The sequence below is a fragment of the Canis lupus genome, chromosome 17 (assembly GCF_048164855.1).
Source record: "Canis lupus baileyi chromosome 17, mCanLup2.hap1, whole genome shotgun sequence".
Classification (NCBI taxonomy): Eukaryota; Metazoa; Chordata; class Mammalia; order Carnivora; family Canidae; genus Canis; species Canis lupus.
In genome coordinates, this window is record NC_132854.1 from 30,435,350 (window position 1) to 30,448,784 (window position 13,435).

At 37.5% G+C, this 13,435-nt stretch overlaps 1 protein-coding gene and 1 long non-coding RNA gene across 2 annotated transcripts in view; both read right to left on the reverse strand.

Annotated features, from left to right (window-relative positions):
* SCEL (sciellin) overlaps nt 1-13,435 on the reverse strand; it is a 163,731-nt gene that overhangs the window by 131,919 nt on the left and 18,377 nt on the right. The gene's annotated exons all lie outside the window — the stretch shown is intronic.
* LOC140608367 (uncharacterized) lies at nt 5,517-11,526 on the reverse strand. The gene is made up of 3 exons (XR_012010380.1): nt 11,332-11,526; nt 7,828-7,870; nt 5,517-5,649 (listed from the first exon to the last, which is right to left on the reverse strand). It is a non-coding gene; the product is annotated as an uncharacterized lncRNA (long non-coding RNA).

Here is a 13,435-nt window from a genome sequence, read left to right on the forward strand (position 1 = left end):
GGATGCAAGACAATTTGTAGTAATATGCTCCAGGTTAAAGACACAAGACAACTAAGCACAATATCTCAATATCTGACCCTGGATTGGATTCTAAATTGGAGGGGAAGATGCTGTAAAGAATATCCCTGGGGCAATTGAATAAGTATAATCACTTAGATAAAACTACTGCACTAATGCTAAATTTACTAAAGTTGATGAGTGAACTATGCTTATGAAAGAAAATATGCTTAAGAAATATACAGTGAAATATTTAGAAAAGTGGTACTGAGTTAAAGGGTTATGGTGTATAAAATTTAATATCGGTAATAAAATAAAAATACATAAAGATAGGGAGGCAGCAAATAAAAGCAAATGAGGTAAAATGTTAACCACAGATAAATTTAAGTAAAGGGAATAAAGATGTTCTTTGTATTATTCTTGTTCTTGCAACTTTATGTAAGTTTGAAACTGTTTTCAAACCAAACAACAACATTAAGGAAAATAGCATCTAATGAAATAAATAGTAACAATGAATATTATTCTACTGGAATCCTCATCTGCTATCACCTGGGCAGCTCCTATCCATTCTTTAAAATAGCTGGCCAGGGCACTTCTTTCTCTATGTTACCTTTCCCAACACTTTTGTCTCAAAACAAAACACAACAAAACACTACACCTTCCATATCAGCTAGAATTTCACTCATATTCTAGTTACACAGTGAAAATAGCAGTAGCTTAAACAAGACGGAAATGTATTTCCACCCCAACATTGAAGGGGAGGCAGTCTAGGGTTCTTTCTGCTATGTCATCAGTAATCAGACTCTTCTCTTCCTGTCTTGTCATCCTTTTATATTTTTTTAAGAGACAGGGAGAGAGAGGGAATCCAAGCAGACTCCATGCTGAGCACCGAGCTCAATGTGAAGCTCAATCTTATGACCCCCTGAGATCATAACCTGAGCTGAAATCAAGAGTCAGACACTTAACTGACTGAGCCACCCAGGCACCTCACTTGTCATCCGTTATATATGGTTTCCATTGCTAAGGTCACGTTATCCTCCAGTATTGTCCCTGGAGGTCTAGTCATAACATCCACAATCCAGCTGCAAGCCCTAGCTATTTGTCCGCAAGCTAAAGAGACTTCTCAGAAGTCTAATCCCAAACTTCCACTTGCATTATATTAGTCAAAACTTAGTCTCATGGCTACATCTCCTGAAAGGGAGGAGGGAAAATGGAGTCTTTAGCTGGGCATTTTGCCACCTGATATAAAATATGAGTGCTTTCATAAGAAAGAGGGGAAAATTAATATTGGGTAGGCCATTATCAATCTCTGAATATCATCCTGTTGTGAAATCTGCCATTATTTTGTATATATTCTATTATTTCCTGTATCAGACCATATTTTGTTTGTATTTATGTCACTATCCCAAACTATAGCATATAAATTTTGGATATGAAATATCTGTGCTGGCTTTTAAATGTCCCAATGCCTGGCTCAGAGCCAGTCTCACAGTAATTGCTCATGTAAGGTTCATGAAATTAAATGAGTTGACAGGCAGCTATCTGAGATATTAGAGATACATATATTCCACAGGATTACCCTGCCATTGTGAAGAGAACTTAAGGACTCAGTTCTTAAAGTTTTATGTGGTTATAAGACCCGAGTAAAAAAATAAAAAATAAATAAAAAAAAAAAAGACCCGAGTGCTGACAAATTTTACTGGTGATTATAGGCCATAGAATATAGAAGATGGTAATCATCTGGAAGTTTTTAACAGTAAAATGACATCCGTTTTCCTTAGTTTTGATGACTTGTGCCTTTATAGGCTCCAAATGCTGGGTGGTCCTTCATTTATTAAATATTTTAAAACATAAATGTTATAAAACATTTAATGTTATAAAACATTTAATATTTCTGACATCATTTAACCAATCAATAAGGAAGTAGGCTTAGAAACAATTTTGTTAGCACACTCAACAATGAGCAACAGAATAGGGAAATAGGAAGCAAGGAATGTCAGATGGCTGAGCGATGTTTCATCTTCTCAATCATATAAGATGCTGCAGAACCCAGGTGATCTTAGAAAAGAGCAAAAGAGGGGTCTTTTATATAAAAATAGTAACTCAAAAAGAATGATTATACATAGAAAAAAAGACCTTATCACTCATGTCATCACCAAATATATTTGAGTTTTTACTATGTGTCAGGCAATTTGATAGACTTGAAATGCAGAATGCCATAAAAGAAAGAAAAAATTCTTAATTTTATGGAGTCTTTAACAGCAGAAAGTTCTCCCAGCTAGTAAGTGATGGAACATGTTTTCAACCTTGGGGTTGTATACTTCCAAAACCCACGCACTCGATCACTACATTTTCACATTAAGAATGAACTCTTTTGGGGGCACCTGGGTTGCTCTGTCAGTTAAATGTCTGCTTCCAGCTCAGGTCATGATCCCAGTGTCCTGGGATGGAGCTTCTTGTCAGGCTCCTTGCTCAGTGGGGTGTATGCTTGTCCCTTTCCCTCTGTCCCCGACCACCACCACTCATGTTCTCTTGCTCTTCTTGGCATGCTATCTCTCTCTCTAAAAAAAAAAAAAAAAAATTAAATCTTAAAGAAAAAGAATTAACTCTTCTCAAAAACCTCTTATCTTAAATTTTGGGTCTACAGTCAAGTGGTGGTTGAAGATCCTAAAATGTTGCCTTTATTACTTGCTATTTCCATTAAAAAGTGAATCTGCTGGTAATGAGTAAGAGAACTAAAACAATTTTTTAAGTGAAGTAAAATGTTCATTGATATTTTATTTGTATAGTCTCACTTTATTGAATTCTATGTAAATGAGTCACCAAAATTTTGCAGCGTTCAGATTGATACACGATTGTCTCAACATAAAAAACAACATTCCAAACCGCAGAGCAATTGTTTGGATATTTTTTTTCTAATTGATGTCAAACATTACCAGAGTTTTCCCCTATATTGATCAGAATTTGAAACTGTGAGCAACCTCAGCAGAGCTGCCAGGGATATCAGATAAAATATTACCCCAATAAAAGGTGGGGCTCCAAAATGAGTAAAACAAAAGGCATGCCAAAAAAGATAAACACACACCCTCCTTTGAAGATTACTGCCAAGTGTCTTTAAAATAATGCCAAGGAAAACTTCTCATCCAGGTTTACTTCATCTCCACCTTCCCTTTTTTATTATTTTTATTTATTTTTATTTTTTAAAAGGTTTTATTTATTTATTCATGAGAGACACGGAGAGAGAGGCAGAGACACAGGCAGAGGGAAAAGCAGGCTCCCTGCGGGGAGCCCAATGTGGGAGTCGATCCTGGACCCAGGATCACAACCTGAGCCCAAGGCAGGCACCCAACCACTGAGCCACCCAGGCATCCCACCACCTTCCCTTTTTTAATTCAAAGTACCCTGGATGTCATGCAACTCAACAGTTTTATCTTGAGCTTTAAAACATATCAGGGAACTGACTGAAATCCAAGTGATGCTTTTATTGTGTCACCTGACCATCACCTGATGGAAAATAGGCAAGGTCTGTGAAGTTGAGGTGTCTGGCCATATATTTGAGATCACAAAAGGTCAGGGTTGGACAAGTTCGCTGTGTATCCATGTGCTTCCCTGTTGGTCTGTCGAGTACCTTCTTTTTTGAAAAGAGGACAAGGGCATCTCTGACTGGTTGTCACACCTAGCTAGATTCCCTGATTAATAGAGCTATTGTGGGAAGCTGTCCAGCTTGAACTGTGAGATCATCAAACCCTAGAAAAGCCTAAAAAAATATCACTTGGCCACACATACTCTGCTTCCTGCCAAAAGGAATTTTAAGTGGCTCTGAATCACACTTCGAGAGCACCAGCCCAGAATGACCACAAAGCATTTCCTTCCTCATTTAGAGTATCAACATGAATTATCTCCCAAAATAATGACTCTTAGTATGGGAGCAAGCTTTGATTATTGTTCTTTTTTATAAGACCAGGGGAAAGACAGATACTTATTGCCTCAGATGCTCAAGAATGACCACAAATAAAACTAGTATGATGTCTCTGGTTCAAATGGAGCACTTTACCCCTGAAATCCAAATATTAATTCAATTTCCTGTTTTAAAAAATTACTGTGTTATATCCTAATAAAGTTAAAATGTGCTTGTATTAAAGCCTATATGCTAATTTGACTGTATTAGCCTACTGGCTAAAAATGGTTTCAACTTAAGCCTAAAACCTGCACATCATCACATTTGTAGAATTACTAAATTTAGGAAAATACCAGGTCCAAGCAGAAGACATAAAAACAAACTTAAAAATGTACTCGGTTCCTTGAGACCGAGTTCAATGGTGCTGGTGGCTCAGGAGGGAGAGGGGATTCAGACCTATGGACCGCAAATGGTTGGTTTTAAAAGGGGCAACAGCTCCCAGGTTCTAAAAGAGACCATAAGCATAAACTTCCTGAGCTTTTTTTAAATAAACGTATTCCTTTGAGTTGGACATGTCTCCATATAAAATACAGAGGCACATTTCACTTTGGGGCATTAGAGGGAAACAAAGTGAGAAAGTAAGAAAAATGATGAACACTATTCTTTTCACTTCAAAGTGAAATGCATTCTTCTATTACTTTCCAGGAGGAAAGGCTTTCACATGGTAGCTGGTTTCAAAATAAACCAGTTTGGATTTTTTTCACAATACTTCAATCCCACTTCTCAGGAACAAATCTGTAGCTGGAAACTCAGAGAATCATCATCTCCCATGGAGGCAGAAAACAATGGTGAAGCAGTGAATCAGGTTTGAGAAGGGTTTGGGTTACACTTGCCTATTATTCAAGGCCTATTTAAATTCTTTTTAGGAAATTACTTTCCCAATTACACATAGTAGCACATTTTCCACTGTTATTATGAACAGGAAGCAACAACTCTGACCTCAGCTTCCTTTTTAAAGACACTAATAGGAAGGTCATGGCTTTCAGAAAGAAAAGAAAAAGAAGTATTGCAATTTGGTGCACACATTTCAACGCCATCTCTCCAAAAAGAAAGTATGTCAGGGATTTTTGTTGTTGACAATAACAAGTATCATTAAACCTTTCGGGGAGTTCCTAGTCTTTAACACCTTACTTGCTATCTATTTCCACCTTCAAATGGAGCAAAATTTCAGGTGAAGGAAATCTCATCTTCTAAGTGCTACCCTGTGATTATTTTTAATCGTATTTTACATAGGGATTAGCTGGATATTGAGATGATAATGAAGTTTGAACTTGAATTTATAATTGGCCTCATACAATCCTACTTCAAACTTAGGGATTGTTCTTACTGAGAGGAAAAAGAAAACCAACCAATCATTGTGCCCTAGCACATTTCTTCCAAGTATTTGGTGAGGTAATACCTGATTTTAAAATATATATGTGCAATATATGTGTGTTTGTGTGTGGTGTGATAAGTTATTAAGAGTCAGCCATTGTTAGACCAGCAAAGTGATAAATACCAATTTTACTTATTTGAATTATCTTTATGAAATCAAAATATATGTATTTTGAGTATTGGTGTACATTTGGTCTTTATTTGCAATGGAGAATGAGTATAAATTTATTTCTTAGGTCTCTTCTTGGTCCTTAAAATCTGGGGGTTTATATGTTAAATGTTGCTTGGTGCCTTTAGTTCTTCATAGAGTAAAAATGAGTCTGAAAAAGTAACATTGTAAATGTCTTTCACTTCTTCTGAAGTTCCAAAACTTAACAGCCCTCATAAATTCTATAGGTTATTAGAATTAAAATAATGGTAATAATGAAGATGATGGTGATAATGGCAGCACTTTTTTCACTTTCATCTTTAGGTTTTATGTTTGTGATACTCAAATAATGGTTCTAGAAATGCAGCAAGCTGTACTCCCCTCCCCCTGCCAAAAAAGATTTGTCTGAAACAGAAAGGGAAAGTAAATGCCCTAATAAGATACTATAAACACATTTACAGTTTGTACAGTTATCACTAGAACGTAAGCCCCACAAGAGAAGCAGCTTTCACTGCCTTGCTCAGTATGACTTCCCCATCACTGGGAGGGTGTTCAGTCTTATTTGTATGCATGTAAGCAAGCCTTGAGCAAGGGGACGAAAAATTTGTCCTCACCTTGAGACAGAAATCACCACTAACAACTAAAATCAACAGGAGAGTTTAAATTCCAAATATTCTAAATATTCTGACTCATTTACTGGCTAGTCTGGGCTAACCAATCAGAGCCCCCAAGAAAATGCACTGATCATACTGAGCCTCTTCTCTGACCCTATAAGCTATGAGAGCCACGAAAAAATTACTACTATGCCCATTTTATAGATGAGAAAATTGGTTTACTCTAATTTCCATAGATGTAACTGGCAGAGATGAAACAATCTCTATCTCTCTGAACTCAAAGTCTGGGGGCTTTACCACTATTTTAGCTCTAGAACATTTAAGCCAAGGTAAGGAACAAAATATGAGGTACAGGAATTTAAATACTGATCACCCATGTTACTTTCTCATGCCAAGACCAACACTCATGACTAATGGATGGAAGAAAAGACAGAATTAAAGAGTATACAGTTTTTAACACCTTGATTGAAACAGAGTAAGATCCATCACTGCAGTATAACTATTTCTAAATTGTAAATGAAATACATGATGTCAAGTACTCTTCACCTCAACGCTTCTCTAGGCATCTTGTCACAGAGCAGATTCTGATTTGGCTGATTCGAGGTGAGGCCCTAGATTCTGCATTCCTAATAAGCTCCTGGTAGATGCTGATCTCCTGATCCACAGACAACTCTGTAAGTAAGGAAGATTTTTACCTGATACCTGTCTGAAATATGAGAACTGCATCTTTCTGCTTTGTCAAATGAAGCAAGACCTTTTCAGGTTCCACCAGCTGAAAACAGGTATGGTAATAGCCAGTTGTACCAGAAATCATAGCAATCACAACAGGCTTAAAATGAGATTTGGGAGATTAGAATTGGGGTTTAGGTGGAGTAATAATTATGCAGATTCTAAACACCTCCCTTTTGGTTTCCCTATTAAACCTGTTGTATTCCCTGAATTTCTCATCACCCATAAAACTAGAATATAAACACCACAGTAATGGAGTTTAGTACAGCATAATAGTAGATCATGCTAAGAATCATGATTTTTCCAAGATTGTGGTTCCCAGAAGCCGAGAAGCAGAGTGTAGGGAGAATAGGGATTGGAAAAAGGTGGTCAAAATGTACAAACTTCTAGTTATAAGAGATATAAATATTAGGGATATAATGTATCACATACTGATTATAGTTAATATAGCTGTATGATATATATATATCTCATATATGTATGTATATATATATAAGTCGTTAAGAAAGAAGATCCTAAGAGCCCTCGTTACAAGGAATTTTTCTTTCTTTTTTCTTTTTTGTATCTATATAAGATGATAGACATTAACTATATTTACTGTGGTAATCACTTCATGTTGTATAAAAGCCAAATCATTATGCTCTATACCTTAAACTTATACAGTGCTGCATGTCAATTATATCTCAATGAAACTGGGGAAGAAAAATAATCATGAGTTTTCATGGCATTTAGAGTACTATGGAGCATCACCCTATTTTTTTTTTTTATCTGATGTGTGATTCCTCACCTGCTCATTTGAAAGATAGCAAAGAAGTTATGGTTACATTAGTATCTTTCTTGCTTTTTACCATGTCATTTATTAAGAGCATACAATGTGTAGATAGCCTACTAAGTATTTAAGTGAATTATTATCCAGTAGACAACTTCAGGAAGAAACTAAACATCTCTTTCCCAGCTACTGGCTGTCAGAAACTCATTGAAGTGGATGATGAACACAAACTTCATACCTTTTATGAGAAGCATATGGCCACAGAAGTTGCTGCTGATGCTCTGGGTGAATAATGGAAAGGTTATGTGGTCAGAATCAGTGGTGACAATGACAAACAAGGCTTCTCTATGAAGCAGGGTGTCTTGACCCATGGCTGTGTCTGCCTGCTGCTGAATAAGGGGGCATTCCTGCTATCAACCAAGGAGGACTGGAGAGAGAAAGTGCAAATCTGTTTGGGGTTGCTTTGTGGATGCCAATCTCAGTGTTTCTCAACTTCGTCATTATTTTAAAAAGGATATTCCTGAACTCACCAATATTGCTGTACCTCATTGTCTGGGACCCAAAAAAGCTAGCAGAATCCACAAACTTTTCAGTCTCTCTAAAGAAGATGATGTCTGCCAATATGTTGTTTTTTTTTTTTTTAAATTTTTCATTTATTTTATGATAGTCACACAGAGAAAGAGAGAGAGAGCAGAGACACAGGCAGAGGGAGAAGCAGGCTCCATGCACCGGGAGCCCGATGTGGGATTCGATCCCAGGTCTCCAGGATCGCGCCCTGGGTCAAAGGCAGGTGCCAAACCGCTGCGCCACCCAGGGATCCCATGATGTCTGCCAATATGTTGTGAGAAAGCCCCCCAATGAACAAAGCACCCGAGATTCAGCATCTTGTTGCTCCACCTGTCTTCCAACACAAATGTTGGTGTATTGCTTTGAAGAAACAGCTCACTAAGAAAAAGAAGGAAGAGGCTACAGAATATGCTACACTTTTGGCTAAGAGAATGAAGGAGGCCAAAGCAAAATGCCAGGAACAGATTCTCTTGGCCAATATTTGTGTACTATTATTATACTCATTTCAAAGATGAGACTCCTGAGGTTTATGGAGAAGATGCAATTTTCCCAAGGTTACGTGGCTGATAAGAGGGAGTTGGGGTTTCCTGAGATCTTCCAGAAACTAAAGCCAAAGCTCTTATCCACTATTCAGACAGTCCCTTTTCTGAAAGAAAGGAGTACATTTTGTTTTGCATATTTGCAGAGAGCAAGTTTGAGGATTCTTTCTACAAGTCACTTTCAAATCAAGAAGACATTTTCAGCTTATTGTGGGAAGTCCCACTACTCATTTTAGACTAGATCACCAATAACCTCAAGTGTGCCTGATTCTGATTCACATCATGGTGAATTTTAACAGTGCACATGTTTGTTCTTCGGGTGATTCTTTCGTTTGCTCTTGTGAGGAATCCTTTTACGCCATGCATCTATCAGCTCCAAGTTTAATTTGTAACTGCAGTTAACCATAAGCAATGTCTTCCCACTGCCAGCCATTCCATTCTGAACCATGTCTCTACCATGGTAAGTGTTTAAGTACATAGGAGTTTGCTTTTGTTTTTGTTTGCTTGTTTTTTCATCATGTAAATCTAGACTTCTCATCTGGATCATCAGTCATATAGTTATAGGCTTTTAGAATGGGCTGGATCGGGAAGCAGAAACCTAGAGAATAAAGACACCTCAGTAGAATGAGCATTCCAGAGAGCCCCAGGCAATTTCCAGAAGCCCAGAGTGGCATAATGATTCAGCAGTGGGTAGCAAATGGGTGTCTCAACAGCAGGAATAAAGTAATGGGGGACTCCAGTGAATGTAAAGGTAGATGTGGTTGATATCAAGGGCAGATGCTACAGGACCACACAGGAAGCATTAAGCACTTGTCCTTCAGAGGAATGCAAAGAACTTTGGTCCTAGAGGACCTATTAATGAAGTTCAAGGCAAGGGCTTGTTTTTTCAAAAAATCAAAGTTTAAAATTAAGTGTCTGAGGAGGAAATCGTGACACGTAAGCCTTAAAGTCATAGATGAAAATTTCTGAAATTTCTTCCAGCCCAGAATGGAATTACACTTCCAGTCAAGAATGCACCTGATACTGTGGGGGATCTGCTATGGGAATTTAACAAATATGGGTTTAGGAAGCCAAGCAGATTGCTAAAATTACATCTTTTTTCGAACTTCTAATTCACTACTTGAAATAAATGAGCTCCTTTGTGATAAGTACTATATCTTAAGAAACTGAACAAATGGAGATGGCTTTGAAATACCTAGATAAACATTTAAGTGTATTTTGAATTGTATCTCATTTTACAGCTTGATTAATAGTTACCCTGGACCCAAGATGGCAAAGGCTGCTGTCTGTTGCAAAAGAGCTCATCTCCCTTCCTCCTGGGCACATGACTGTGCAGAATAAAGAATACAGCTCTCTGTCTCCTTTACAGCTAGACATAGCCCTGTGACTAAGCTCTGGCCAACGGAATAGAATGTTGAGTGAAGCACCATGAAGGGTACTTAAATGGCAGGAACATGCTCTCCTCTCTTTCTTCATTCCCAATATCTGGATAGAGATATGCTGGCTCGACTTGAGAAATGGAGGCCATGGGATGGAAGAGCACCACCAGAATCCTGGATCCCTGAGCATTTTAAGAAGCAGAGCTGCCTGCCATTAAAGTCATTGAATGCCTACATGCAGGCATTAATGGAAGAAAAGAAAAATGAATTTTGTTGATTCAAGTGTTGTTATTGAGTTTTACTGAAAGTCACAAACAAATGAAATTCTAAATAATACACAGAACCATCATCTTTGCAAAAGTCTCATCAAGAGTTAAGTGGTCATAGTGGCTATCAATGTCCAAGGTGGTGAGATGAGGATTATCAGTTCCCAAATTATTTAACATTCCACTTCATGCAACATCCAATAGAGCAGTGATATTAACATTTCCAGAATAAACATGGTTACTTCCATCACTATTTCTTAAGAAATTTTCACAGTTACCAAATTTTCTTACATAAATATAAGATTTACCTTGAATAACCTGTATATGCCTATTGCTTAGTACAAAAAGCTTTGTTAAAAATAAAAGGAACTGAAGGGAAAAAAATAACTAGTGAACCAGAAAACTTTCCCACTATTGAACAAAACAGCTAGTAGACTATAAGATGAGAGAGAAGGTTTATACTAATCTTTCTCTGGCAGCCAAAGTAGTAAAGGTGTTTTTATCAGTGGCTAGATGGATGATTCAATGCAGAGCTGTGAAAAAAAAGGAAGTTAATAATTGACACCCACTGTCCTTCTGGGTGGGTTCTTCATAATATTTTCTAGCACTATCAACTGTTTTTTAAATTTTTTTATTATTTATTTTTAAAAATTTATTCATTTGAGAAAGAGAGAGAGCAAGCATGGGGGTGGGGAGGGGGAGAAGGAGAGGAAGAGAATCTCAAGCAAACTCCACACTCAGCATGAAGCCTGATGTGGGGCCCAGTCTCACAACCCTGAGATCATGGCCTGAGCTGAAAACAAGAGTCAGGGGCTTAACTGACTGAGCCACTCAGTTGCTCCACTCTCAAGTGTTTTTAGCCCTAACATTCTTTATAATGTTCCTCGGCTGCCCCCTACACACACACCTACACACTCCTCTCATTAAGGCATGATTCTACTTTCCAGACTTTCCCTCTCATCTCATTAACATAATAGGAGCTGATACTTACACAGTCTTTAAATATAGCTCATTCAACCCTATGAAGTATGTGACTGTGAGGTACCCTTATTATCCCATTTTAAAGATGAGAGTGTGAGTCATTAAGCTAGTAAATCATGGAGTTAGAATCCAAACATAGGCAGTCTGGCTCAAAGTGAGTCTGTTCTACAAACACATTCTACATTCTATTCCCTTGGGAATATTTGTGAAATAAATATGGTTGGCATTATTTATCAGATAATCACATCTTTCACAAAACACAGCTCCTTAGTCTAGCTAAAATGTCTTCTTGGGCTGCCTGGGTGGCTCAGTCAGTAAAGTGTCCAACTCCCCCACCTGCTGTTCCCCTGGCTCACGCACACATGCTCTCTCTCTCTCAAATAAATAAATAAATCCTTTTAATAAATATGTAAGTACATAAATAAAATGTGTCTTCTTAAGGAGAATCAGCAATCTATTGGAAGAGTACTTTGGGAAGGGGGCCTGTGTATCTCCAAATCACACTCAACCAGTTGGTATAAGTTGGTTGTCCATCAGAATCCTATGTGTAACTCTGCTTGAGATACTAACAATATGAACATTAAAAAGTAAATTAATTTTGCAGTTTTTTGTACAAGGTTAGTAAGAGTGACCCCTGATATACCTGAGCACAATATATTCAAATTTTCCAAAAGGTTCTCTTTTCTGTTTTATGAGGCTCAAGTCCTTGATCTAAGGAAACTGTTGGAATTTTATGATTTCCAGCTTAGTACTGAGCTGCTGTTCTTCAATATCACTTATGCTTCAGCGTTATCTTTACTTTACTATTGATTTTTTTCTCTATGCTGCTGGCCTTTTGAATCTGGCAAATATAGACATTAAGAAGACTTTTTATCTATTTGTGATCATGCTGTACTCTTTATTTCTGAGTTCTGATGCTGAGTTTTTCAGTAAGGCACTATCCAGGGACATAACAATAACTGATATTTTACATTCTGTACAATGTATTTTTTTGTTCTGGATTGCAGATGAAGAAAGTGATATTCAGAGAGATACCGTACATTGCACAGGATTAACCAGGGGTAAGGGCAGAAACCAGAACTCATCCAGATCACCACTCCAAACTTTGTGCTCCTTACATAACACTGTCATGTCTTTACCAAATTTAAAGGGCCCATTTTAGCAATAGTAAAAAGTCTATGAATTCTATCTTTGAGGTTATAAAATCAATGAAAATTATGAAACAATTTATAAAATTCACTAAAAACCCAATCCATATTTTCAAAAACATATTCACTTGTATCTTTGGCCAGTACACATTTAATAGTTTTTGTTGCTTACCCGCTCTTCCATTGAAAACTGGGAAATTGGCTGACCATATGTAGTGAGAGACAGCAGCCATACTGTGTAACAAGGAATTCACTTCAACCCCTGCACATAAGATTAGACCAAAGCAAAGCCCTGCTTTAAAATGCAGCCAATCCATTGCCAGGAGCCAATACCAACTTGGCCCAGTTTAAACAGATGAACTGAGCCAAAGAGATTCCTTTCTTGAGAGTGTCAAACTGAATTAATAGGAAGTTCAGAGCTCTTGTAGAAAGTATCATGACAACTATGATAGTGCACAGTCAACTGAAGTATGAGGAAATGAAAATAAAATTATAAATAACAAGAGTCACCATCGATATGGTACTTACTATGTGTTTCACTTTCTTAATGTATTTACCCTACAAAGTAATTACTAGTATTAACAACTCCCACCACCACCCTTTTACTGATGAAAATATTGAGGCACAGAGGAATTAAGAAACTTGTCACAGGCTCTAAGTGGGAGAGCAAGATTGAAATCCAGACCATGTAGCTTTGCTGCCAAATTTGATTTCACACAAAGGCAGCTTAGTGTACAGACACAGAAAAGACAATAAACAACAACACAGTAGGAGAAACAGAAAATCACAAGAGAGACTCAGCAACAGACAGAGACAGCGCACAATACACAAGAGGCATCCAGCTCCCAGCCATACACTTTAGCTCCTCTTCTCAGATTCACATGGAATCCCTGATTATGTCCTCACACAGGACAGCTCAGTGGATCTGCTCCTTGTAATAGACAGATCTCTAAGTAAAATAATATG